The sequence below is a fragment of the Silene latifolia genome, chromosome 1 (assembly GCF_048544455.1).
Source record: "Silene latifolia isolate original U9 population chromosome 1, ASM4854445v1, whole genome shotgun sequence".
NCBI classification, from domain to species: Eukaryota; Viridiplantae; Streptophyta; class Magnoliopsida; order Caryophyllales; family Caryophyllaceae; genus Silene; species Silene latifolia.
Window position 1 is genome coordinate 73,939,134 of NC_133526.1, and position 12,854 is coordinate 73,951,987.

Sequence of the window (12,854 nt, forward strand, 5' to 3'; positions counted from 1 at the left end):
GAGTGCCTCGACTCCAGAACCTGACCAGAAGCTGCTAAAAACATACTCTATCGAGCTGACTACCCACTCGATCGAGCCGACCCTACTGGATCGAGTGCCACCACCTACTCGATCGAGCGCCCAAAAACTTGCTTCTGCCAAGAAAACGTAAAACTACCTACTCGATCGAGTGAGACCCACTCGATCTAGCCTCTCCCCTACTCGATCGAGTGCTCCCCACTCGATCGAGTCATGCAGACTCGTGTACACTACCCGCATGTTCAACTCACACTCCCAACATTCTATACTCTTAGCAAAACGACAACATCAACATATGTACTTACGCATCAATATATATATTAACAAAACACTTCTCATAAATCTAACATGCCACATTACACATCAAACATTATACTTTCATGCTTTATAATCATCCAACACACAATTCACATAACTATCATCCTTCATCTCACATTCCCACCTTCCACATACATACACCCACCAATTCACACCACATACTACTATATAGATATGCAAAGCACAAGAATAACACATAACGATCCCGACACGTACCCCATGTGACCGGTTCAAAATTGTAGGGCGAGTTCGCGACTTTTGGACGTCTCCCAAGCCTTTGCATTAACGCCTACAACTTCTACCCCGGGTTAATTTTAGTTTGACTCCCTATGTTCATTAGGTTCATTGGTTATTGGTTTCAGGATCGTCGCTCTGATACCACTTTGTGATACCCCCATACTCTAAGTGCCTTACCAGGACCACTTAAGGTATGAGAACGTCACCATCTCGGTTACCCGAGGCAATGATAATCAAATGACAATGAACAAAACATATTTAAACAGCAATATATAGTTTAAAGTGATTACATGTTCAAAAGCCAAAACTGATAAAAGTGAAATACAATGTTCTCAAATCCAAAAGTACTAAACAACTAGTCCAAAACAGCGGAAGACTCTAAGACTGCATTGTGGTGACTCATCCCAGCTGACCCAAGCGTATCTCCTCATATCTGCTCAACAACTGCTCACCACCCCCGAATGGATCACCACAATTTTTAAAACAATTAACGGGGTCAGTACTAATTACACGAAAACAATGCCACAATGAAACAAGTACACAAACAGTTCAAACAACTCAACACAACCCCAGTCTCTATCTCCAATCTCCGCATAATTGACTACACACTAAAGTGTGTAGCCCTGCCAGAGTACCCATCGCAACAGGTATTCCTCGTCGCTAGTGGGGGACCGCAGCCGTTCCCACCTACGCCCCGCGCATCTCCATCGAGCGATAAACTCATGTTCATTAATGTGCACATCCCTTATGTGGCGGGTTCCACAGAAGGTGAATCAAGGGCGTGAAACCACTCCCGCAAGCGACTTCACTCAGCCAGGGACGCACCCCGAAGATCACATACAGTTATAAAGTAATCACAATACTTCTATCAACAGCCACCAAATTAGAATCCAATACGATAATTACTCAACAACAACAATACTAACAACATCAATATCAACCATGCCATGTAATTAATCCCGAGTAGGGAAACCCTACATGGAATGCAAACACCGATAAAAGATGATCAAGTAGCTAACTCAGAATCTCTCCTCAACGAATCCTCCTCCTATACATACATACATACAATTACATAAACCGCCAAAACCCCCAAATTACCCAATTAAGGTTTAAATAACTTAAACAAAACGATATAAAAATTATATGTAAAGCTTACCCTCGATACAAGGATCACAAAGATGTAAAGAACGACGAAAACCGACACTCCTAGCTCCGGGATTTGCTAATAATGCGATGAGGATGAAGCAACGTAACTTCAATCTTCTCTTTTTTGATTTTAGGTTATAAAAAGTGTTTAAGGAAAAAGGTGACGGAATATTATATATCAATCCGCATTATTAACAAACCCGTCCCAAATCACCCGTTAACTGACTTACTCTATCGATTAAGTCACTTACTTGATCAAGTGACCCTTACTCGATCGAGTGTCAAACTTACTCGATCGAGTACCCATTAGACAGGCTACTATTTTGCGTGAAACCATACTTAATCGACAGAGTAAGTCCCACTCGATAGAGTACCCTAAGACCCATAAAACCGTAGTATTACATTTGGCTTATGGAGTGTTAGCACTCGATCGATCTTGCTGGCATTCGATTGAGTATGGCGTACTCGGTCGAGTATGTCAGGTACTTCACCGAATGCTCGGTTTAGTTACGTTAATTTTCGCGGTTTTGGTTAAGGTGATTATAGAAGTATAAATATCGTGTAATCAGTTTCTAAAATCATTTCTTTCACAAACCTAAACTACGTTTCATTTTTCTCTAATCATCGTCATCATCTCCTAAGCCTAGATTGATCAATTGTGGGTTCTTCCATCTCGTTTCCGTGTCGATAGCGTGGGTAAGTCTCTAGTATTTCTTATTTTAGTTTATGGTTGTTATTTAGAGATGATGCCAACCCTAATTTGAGTTAGATTGGGGGTAGTGATTGATAGTGTTGGTTGTGATTAGTATTGTTTGATTACCGTTGTTGTAGGTGACAATGTGGTACTCGTTGTGCATTTGTATGATTGGCTGCAGTGTAGCGGATTGCGAAAAGGTAGGGTTTCCCTACTCAGTTGGTTGCATAATTGATTATAAGTTTGTAACTGTGATTGATTGTTGGTAATATGATTATGATTATGGTTTGCGATTACATTGGTTGCTGGATTGATTGTGGAGCCATTCTCGGGATATGGTTCCAACCTCATGTTCACTCCTTGTGGCTCCCGTCACAAGGTGGATGTGCACATTAATGATCTGGGTTTGCTCGTTGCGATGAGCGAGACTTAGGTGGCAAGGCTGCGGTCCCCACTGATGGTGTGGGTTTCCCGTTACGATGGGAACCCGACAGGGCTACACAATTCGGTGTGTAGTCGATTACTGGTTACTATTGGAATTTGTAGGATGGTTACTGCAGTTTGGATTGGATTGTGTATCTGTGATTTCTTATTTTGGTTATGCAGTTGACTGACCCCATATTATTTTCAAAACTGTGGTGATCCATTTGGGGATGGTGAGCAGTTGATTTAAGCAGGTATCGGATGTGAATGTACTCGCGAGATATGGACGGGGCAGAGTCATCACTTGTTCTTTAGCTAGCTTCCGCTGTTGTCTTAAACATTAACTTTTCTTTTGGTTTCTTTTCGGAGTTGTAAACAGTTTTGGCTTGGTTTTCAGTTTGAGTTTGGTTAAACAGTTTGTACTTTAAATAAACGTTCTATTATAGTCCATTTGATATACTTTACCTCGGGTAACCGAGATGGTAGCACATCGATATGCTAAGGTGGTCCTTAGTAAGGCACCTTGGTGTATTAAAATCTTATAATATGATATATTTTAATGTATATCATATTCCTTATTTCCTTCCTAATACCCTCAATAAAAGAAGGTACTAATGCTTGTTAGTCTATCAAACTCTCGTGTCGTTATTATACATTAGTATCTGCAAGTTATTACAAATGATAAAACAAAGATCATTAAAAATTATGGAGTAAGTATGATCCATAAACAGGTAAAAAAAATACTGTAAAACTTACTAAATGTCTTTAATTTGCAATTTTCACAAACATTATTAGAAAACAACTAGGAATAATATGTCATAAATATTAATTAAACAGGTGCAATTTATTGACAAAGTATTCAACGTTGCTTCCAAGACAACAATGTACCCAACCTGTAAATTACAATTAACAATAATCGTCTCATTCAAATTTTTCCAACTAACAGTTACTTCAAAGAGTCGTTTGAATTCAGATTGAGATTTCAAATAAACTTTATGTGTCTAGAAGTTTTTTTAATGTACTAGTTAACATCGTCATAGACTCATAGTAAAAATGTATCCTTAGTCATGTGAAGGAACATATATTAGGTCATTTCAAAACAATAATCCATTGTTTCCTCACGTGGATTTCATTAGCAACGATTTGTCATGTTCAAAGTATATGAGACATCGGATAATTTACATATCATTGCATACATGATATTTATGTTGTAGCTAAAGTATAGCTAATCTTAGTCACCACGTTTGTTAACAGTACCTTTCATTACGTTATGTGCTAAGTGCTAATTATAGCACTTAATTTCACTCCATATGATCCATTATTTAGTGGAGTTAGGAGGAGAATTCGGAACAACAATGATACATTAACTTGTATTCTGGAGGTTGTGTGTAGATATCTAATAGTGATCTGTTTTGTGGTGTTTAAAGGGTGAAATGGAGAAAATATTGTTGAAAATAATATGCTTGGGTTAATCTACGATCTTCCTTCAATTTAGTGTCAAAAACTTCATATAAAAATATATATTCATCCAAAAGACAAATTATCAGTAAGAGATGCTCGAACCCCATGATATCACTTCTGATTAGGATAGTTGTCGGTTTAGAGCATGGTCAATAAGGCGGCGCTAAGGCTGATACAGGTGGAGTTGAGGTGTTCATGTTGTGAAATAGTGTTTGTAAGTTGATAGGATGCGGTCGCCAGTCGTCACGCACAATCAAACAAATACTTATACTCTACAAACAAGCTAATATAACAAGTAAGCTGATATCGATCCACAAGGACGGCATGTTCCAAGCTCTCAAATCTATCTATTCTAATAGTGGAAATGTCACAATTATTGTTTTGGGTTTATAGACTACACTAGGAAAAGAAAGAGCAATGCATTAAAAGTCGGGTTTAGCTCTCGCGTACACTCATTCAACCCATCCAACATAATAAAAGTTCTATCATCGCATCTCAAGGCTCTTGATTTTATAGGAATGACTAAACATGTAATAAATACTACTATCTACACAATTCATCAAACAAGTGGTGTGCATTAGTTGAAACTTAAAACTAGAACCTTTAAATCAGTCATTAGACTGAACTAATCATGAATTACCCCCTTAATTAGTACCCTAATCCCTTATTAACCCTAATTAATACACTACTCACTAATCATCATCACAAACATACTAACAACAACAAACGCATAACTAAACTAGTTACGATGATTAAATCATGTAATAAACAAACTAAATGAAGGATTAACAAAGGATTAAAGAGAGATTAAGAAATATACCAATTAATTAAAGAAAGGTGAACATAAATCAAGAGAACTCTTGAATAAAGATGAAAACTTGTCATCAATCTTCAAATGTAGAACCTTTAATTAAATCTTGCCCGTTACCCAACTACGTTAGAATAAAACAACCTGCTAATTTAGGATCATAATACCCGTGATTTGACCGGTGACTCATAATTTCAGTAAAATAAAAGACAATTCTTTGACAACATCGATTCGGATTGATCTTCCCCAGACCCCAAATAATAACAAAAGTTACATTCAAGCAAACAAAAAAACAAAACTATTTTATTACTGGTATTTATTCCCCCCAAAAAAAAGTTTTTTACTCCCTCATATTCTAAATAACGTTCCCTATTTCTTTTTTCGTCTATTCATAATATCTTCCTTATTTTCTTTTTGGTAAAGTGATATGCTTATTTTAATCACCTCACCCCACAAAAATACCCTACAATACCCATACTTTATGTAATACTGCGGTTTTCTATGTCTGTGGGTACTCTATCGAGTGGGACTTACTCTGTCGAGTAAGTATCTTTTTACGCAAAACCGTAGCTGACCTGATGGGTACTCAATCGAGTAAGTGTGACACTCGATCAAGTAAGGGGCACTCGATCGAGTAAGTCACTTACTCGATCGAGTAAGTGAGTCTTACGGGTTTAATAGCCGGGGTTTGTTAATAATGCGAGATTAATATAAAAGGGATTCCGTCACTTTGCTTAATCACTTTTAACATTCTAAAACTTTCAAAGAGAAGAATAACAGTTACCTATATCGCATTCATCGCATTATTAGCAAATCCCAAGGCTAGGATCGTCGGATTGTCTCGTTCGTTATACCGTTGTGATCGTCGTGTCAAGGGTAAGCTTCGTGTATAATTTTTATACTGATATATTAAGTTTGGTTAAAACTCTAATTGGGTAGATTTGGGGGTTTTGGGTGTAATATGATGATTAGGTGGTAATTATGTGATTATATGTTATAGAAGGAGGATTCGTAGAGGAAATGTTTTGATTAGCTGCTAAGACGGTCTCGTGTGATTGCTATTCCAAGTAGGGTTTCCCTACTCAGTATTGATTACATGGTTTTGTTGGTCATTAATTGTTGTTGTTGAATATCGTATTGGATTTGGAATTGCTGATTGTTGATAGTATATTGTGATTGTCGTATAATTGTCTATGGTTTGCGAGGTGCGTCCTCGGCTGAGTGGAGTCACTTGCGGGAGTGGCTTCACGCCCTTGATTCGCTTTCTGTGGAACCCGCCACATAAGAGATGTGCACATTTAGGAACGTGAGTTTATCGCTCGGATGAGATGAGCGGGGCTTAGGTGGGAACGGCTGCGGTCCCCCACTAGCAGTGTGGAATACTTATTGTGATGAGTATTCAGGCAGGACTACACACTTTAGTGTGTAGTCAGGTGTGTGGTGGTATGATGGAGTTTGGTTGATTGGATTGAGTTATAGTATTGTTTTATTGCAGCTATTTGTTTTGTGTAATCAGTACTGACCCCGTTTAATTGTTGTAAAAACTGTGGTGATCCGTTCGGGGATAGTGAGTAGTTATTGAGCAGGTATGAGTTGATGCGCATTGAATAGCTGGGTTGAGTCACCACGAGCTGTTTAATAGTCTTCCGCTGTGTCCTGAACTAGTTTATTTCATTTGGTTTTACAGTTTGAGAAACATTTGTATTTTACTTTATCAGTTTTGGGGTTTGAACTTGTATCGCTTTAAATTATTTATTAAATTACGTTTCTTTATGGTCTATTTGATATTCATTGCCGCGGGTAACCGAGATGGTAGCATTCTCATACCTTAAGTGATCCTGGTAAGGCACTTGGAGTATGGGGGTGTTACAAAGTGGTATCAGAGCGACGATTTTGGAACCTGTAACTAATGAGCCCAATGAACATAGGGAGTCAAAATAAAATGAACCCGGGTAGGAGTTGTTAGGAGCTAATGCAAAGACTTGGGAGACGTCCTAAAGTCGCGATCTCGCTCTACAACTTTGAACCAGTCACTATGGGGTGTGAGTTGGGATCGTTATGTGTTTGTCTTGTATGTTGCATAACTATATAGAAATGTGTTGTGTGGATTGGTGGATGAATGCATGTAGAGGATAGGAGATGTTGTGGTGAAAGAAGATGAGTATATAAGAATGTATGTTGATCGAATACGTAATTGCATGATAGATGACTTATAACGTGGCTTGTTTGAAACATGTGAAGTAAGTTGTTGTTTCTTTTATATATATATATATATATATATATATATGTATATATATATATATATGTGTATATACATATATATATGTATATATACATATATATATATATACATATATATATATATATACATATATACATATATATATACATATACATACATATATATATATACATATACATACATATATATATATACACATATACATACATATATATATATATACATATATATATATATATATATATATATATATATATATATATATATATATATATATATATATATATATTGAGGGGTAATATCCGTATAAAACCCTTAAATAGAGGGGTAATATCCGTAAATTTAACATGCGATTTATGGTCATAAACGAAAAACAATAGAGAAACGATAGTCCTTGTAAGAATTGACGCATCCATATCGCTTCCTTTGCAGCTTCAGACGCGGCATAGTACTCGGACTCAGTCGTAGAATCTGTTTGTAACACTTTGTTTGGAACTCTTCCACCGATCGCAGCGCCATTAAGAGTAAAAACGAATTCAGATTGAGATTTCGAGTCATCTCGATCCGTTTGGAAGCTAGCATCTGCGTAACCGGTTGCGCATAGCTTATGTTCGCCTCCATAAGTCAACGCCCAATCTTTAGTCCTCCGTAGGTACTTAAGAATGTTCTTGACAGACCATCCAATGTGATTCACCGGATCTTTGTTGGAATCGACTTGTCATACTCAATGCATATGCCACGTCCGGACGTGTGCATATCATGGCATACATGATTGATCCTATAGCCGAGGCATAAGGAATCCGTGTCATGCGCTCTTTCTCTTCCGGTGTCTCTGGTGCCTGAGACTTGCTCAAATGCACCCCTGGAGCCATAGGAAGAAACCCCTTTTTGGAGTTAGTCATCTTTGAATCTCTCTAGTATCTTGTCTATATAAGACTCCTGACTGAGAGATAACATCCGACGTGATCTATCTCGATAGATACGGATGTCCAAAATTCTTTGTGCCTCACCCAGATCTTTCATCTGGAAATGGTTCTTCAACCATACTTTTACCGAAGTTAAGAGAGGTATGTCATTCCCAATCAGGAGTATGTCATCGACATACAATATTAGGAAGACAATGTTGCTCCCACTCGACTTGATATATAGACATGGTTCCTCGACCGATCGAGTAAATCCATTTTCTTTTATCACTTGGTTGAAACGATGATTCCAACTCCTAGAAGCTTGCTTAAGTCCATAAATGGAACGCTTAAGCTTGCACACTTTCTTAGGATGTTCAGGATCGATGAAACCTTCGGGTTGTACCATGTACAACTCTTCCTCCAAAAAACCGTTTAAGAAGGCGGTTTTCACATCCATCTGCCAAATTTCATAGTCATGAAAAGCGGAAATCACTAAGATAATCCGAATGGAACGCAGCATGATTACGGGTGCAAAAATTTCATCGTAGTGCAGACCTGGCACTTGAGTGAAACCTTTAGCAACTAGTCGTGCTTTATAGATATCTTGTTGACCTTCCACAGAATGCTTTATCTTGTAAAGCCATTTGCATTGAAGGGGACGAACCTTAGCAGGTTAGTCAACAAGATCCCATACGTTGTTCTCATACATGGAGTCCATCTCGGATTGCATGGCCTCAAGCCATAGCTTTGAGTCGGAACTAGTCATGGCACCTTTATAGGTTGCGGGTTCACTACTCGTTAAGAGTAGAATGTCATCTATGTCATGTTCCTCGACCATACCAATGTATCTGTCCGGAGGAATAGAGACTCTTCCCGACCTCCTAGGTTCCTCAGGAATATTAACCGCAGCCGGGATTGAAGGAATTGGTTCCTCCAATGGTTGCTCGGTATTTGGTTCTGGAATCTCCCACAGTTCGAAGGTTCTATCACTCTTTGCATTCTCGAGAAACTCCTTCTCTAAGAATGTCGCACTAGCCGCAACAAATACACGTTGTTCGGTTGGCGAATAGAAGTAATGACCAAATGTTCCTTTAGGATAACCTATAAAGTATGTCTTGACCGATCGGGGGCCGAGCTTATCCTCGTGTCTCCACTTTACATAAGCCTCGCAGCCCCAAACCCGTATAAAGGACAAGTTAGGGACCGTTCCCTTCCATAGTTCATATGGAGTCTTGTCAACAGCTTTAGACGGACTTCGGTTAAGTATTAGAGCAGCTGACAGAAGAGCATAACCCCACAATGAGTCAGGCAACACGGTGTGACTCATCATGGATCGAACCATATCAAGTAGTGTTCGATTTCTCCGTTCGGACACACCATTCAGCTGAGGTGTTCCAGGTGGAGTTAACTATAAGGCAATCCCACAGTCTTTAAGGTGTTGATCAAACTCGTGAGAAAGATACTCGCCACCACGATCTGAACGTAGTGTTTTAATCTTTCTACCCAGTTGGTTCTGTACCCGATTCTGGTATTCTTTGAATTTCTCAAAGGACTCACTTTTATGCTTCATTAAGTAGACATAGCCATATCTACTTAAATCGTCCGTGAAAGTGATGAAATACCTATAGCCTCTCGTGCGGTGATTGACATAGGTCCACATACATCCGTGTGTATGAGTCCTAATAGGTCAGCAGTGCGCATTCCAACACCTTTGAAGGAAATCCGAGTCATCTTACCAATGAGACATGATTCACACGTGCCAAATGATTGAAAATCAAAGGCCGAGATAGCTCCATTCTGTATGAGCTGTTTAACGCGTTTCTCATTAATGTGTCCCATACGGCAGTGCCATAGATACGTTTGATCTTTGTCACCAACCTTTAACTTCTTATTCATTACGTGTACTATTTCGGTGGTCTGATCTAAAACATAAATTCCATTCATGGAGACTGCCTTGCCATAAATCATATCGTGTAATGAGATAATGCAACTATTATTCTCTATTACAAATGAAAAACCAAGTTTGTCAAGTGCAGAAACTGAAATAATGTTTTTAGAAAGACTGGGTACATAATAGCAGTTATATAGAAATAACTCAAATCCGCTAGGAAGCTGGATCACATATGTTCCCCTCGAGACGGCAACCACTCGTGCTCCATTCCCGACACGCAGGTCCACCTCACCCTTTACGAGGGGTTCGATGTTTCGGAGCCCCTGCACATGATTACACAGATGAGAACCACAACCAGTATCTAGTACCCAAGTTCCGTAACTTGCGTGGTTAATCTCAATCATATGAATAAAAGTAGAAGAGGAAGAAGACATACCAACAGGTTTAACGCGACCTGCTTTTATGTCCTCATGGTAAACAGGACATGTACGCCTCCAATGCCCAGTCTTGTGGCAATGATGGCATTCCATGTATCGGTCTTGCTCTTTGTCGCGCCTGATGAGGTGCTCGACTCACCAGGCCCACTCTTACCTGAACCCGACTTCTTAAAATTCGGTTTACCTACTGATAGGCCTGGCTGAACTTTGCCCTTTCCCTTGCCCTTGTTTGACACAACGAGAACATCCTGTTTCAGGCTCCCACTAAACTTCATGTCCTTCTCGGTCTGTACGAGAAGGGAGTGTAGTTCATGAGGACTTTTCTTCAAATCATTCATATAGTAATTCGCTCTAAAGAACGCAAAACCATCGTGGAGTGAATGAAGCATGCGGTCAATCACGATGTTCTCGCTGATTTTACAATCAAGCGCCTCCAGTTTCTCGACATTCTCAATCATGCTGAGAATGTGTGGGCTAACCGGTTGGCCCTTCTGGAGTTTCGCATCAAAGAAGCGAGTGGTATGCTCATAGGTCACGATTCTCGGTGCTTTCGAGAATTCCTTAGTGAGCGTGGTGAAAATCTTGTTTGCACCTTGGGCTATGAAGCGTTTCTGCAAATTGGGTTCCATTGCAAAAATGAGTACGTTCTTTACCGCACCCGCTTCCATGGCGAAATCGTTATACTTGTCGATCTCGTTAATTCCAGCCGTGGGGCCTGGGTTTGGCGGGATGGGCTCGATCGATATTTGAGCTTCCGTCGCGGCGGCGGCATTCCGTAATGCCGCCTCCCAGTCCGCGAAGTTTGATCCATCATTCTTCAGTCGAGTAGACTGATTCATCTGATTCATGAAGATCCGAAGCCAGGACTCTCGGTCCAATGTGACACTTGGCATTGGGTCGTCAGCACGGCCAGCCATTATGTTATTAGCAGTTTAAATTATCGTGATCTACACTGAAAAAGAAAGGAAAAACAAAACGAAATAAGCAACTCATCGAGGTGATTTAAGTCTATTTAAAATTCATTTTAACGTGTAGACTCATTGCACTTGCATAATTGATCTCCCTCAAGAATAATACAAGTGATCCCAAGACTCAATTTCCGTCAATTGATAAGCCAACTGTTTAGCTAGTTCTACCGTTAGAACTCTTGGTCGATAGATTTCCGTAAATCCTATCTATAGTCCACCATAATCACAGGATCGTACGAGTGACCATAGTGTTGAGATAAAATAGGTCAATCAGTTCCAACTTACCCGACGTAGAAGGGGTCATATTATGCCTACCGACGAAGAAGGGATTCATTGGAGTTTGACCTATAAAGACTATTCTCAATTTTTGGTTATACGAGGAAGATCCCATCAACTTAGTTTTAATTCATTTTAAGTGAACGAATAACTAGCATTACGTGAATGAATTAACTTAGGTGATGGCTTAAAATTGATCGTGTGACATAAGAATGTCATAGAAAACTAACGCGTGACCTCTATATGAGTCAGTTTTCATGCAAATATTAGGTGGTTTGGTTTTAGGCGGAATATGATGCAAATTATCGTTACAATAAAATAAATAAAAGAATGCAAAACGTAAATAAAAATTCCTAGTGTGGCCTATCCTAGTAAAAAGAACATAATACAACTTTGGAATCCACCGTTGGACCCGAGAAGCTTGTCTTGATGTTCCATCTTTGTCCATGCAAATGAGTGAGCATCCGATCTCCATCATTGGTCTTCTCAAAATTACAATTAAAATTTACAAAAATAAACCTATTTACATTCTAAATTAAAACTGTAATTACAAGGAAAAATCAAAATGGAGATGCGAGATCTCAAAATACAACCAAGACCGTGTTCCATCATTACGGTAACACGTTCTACTAAGGCCACACTAAGTTACAACCGTTTGTAAAAATTAAATACGTAATTAAAACATTCAAGGCATTCAAAATAACGATAAATAATAATGCATCAACTAAAATAAAATTTATTCGTGACATAATTCCGTAATTATGTTAAATTTATCCAAACCACCTTTAATGATTAAAGTTATGTGACAAAACCGCTTTAATCAACTTAATTTTAATCCATGATAATCCGTTACTTTAAATCGCTTTAAAATAACTAAATGGTACGTGAGTGAACCGTTTCACTATCAAGCGAGTGCAAAAATCCGTATGGTTTACACAAAACATGGCCGGAAAAAAAAATGAAACACGAAATTGTTTTTTTTTTTTCTTCACGGCTGAACCGTGAACAGTGCAGCAAAAAAAAATCCAGC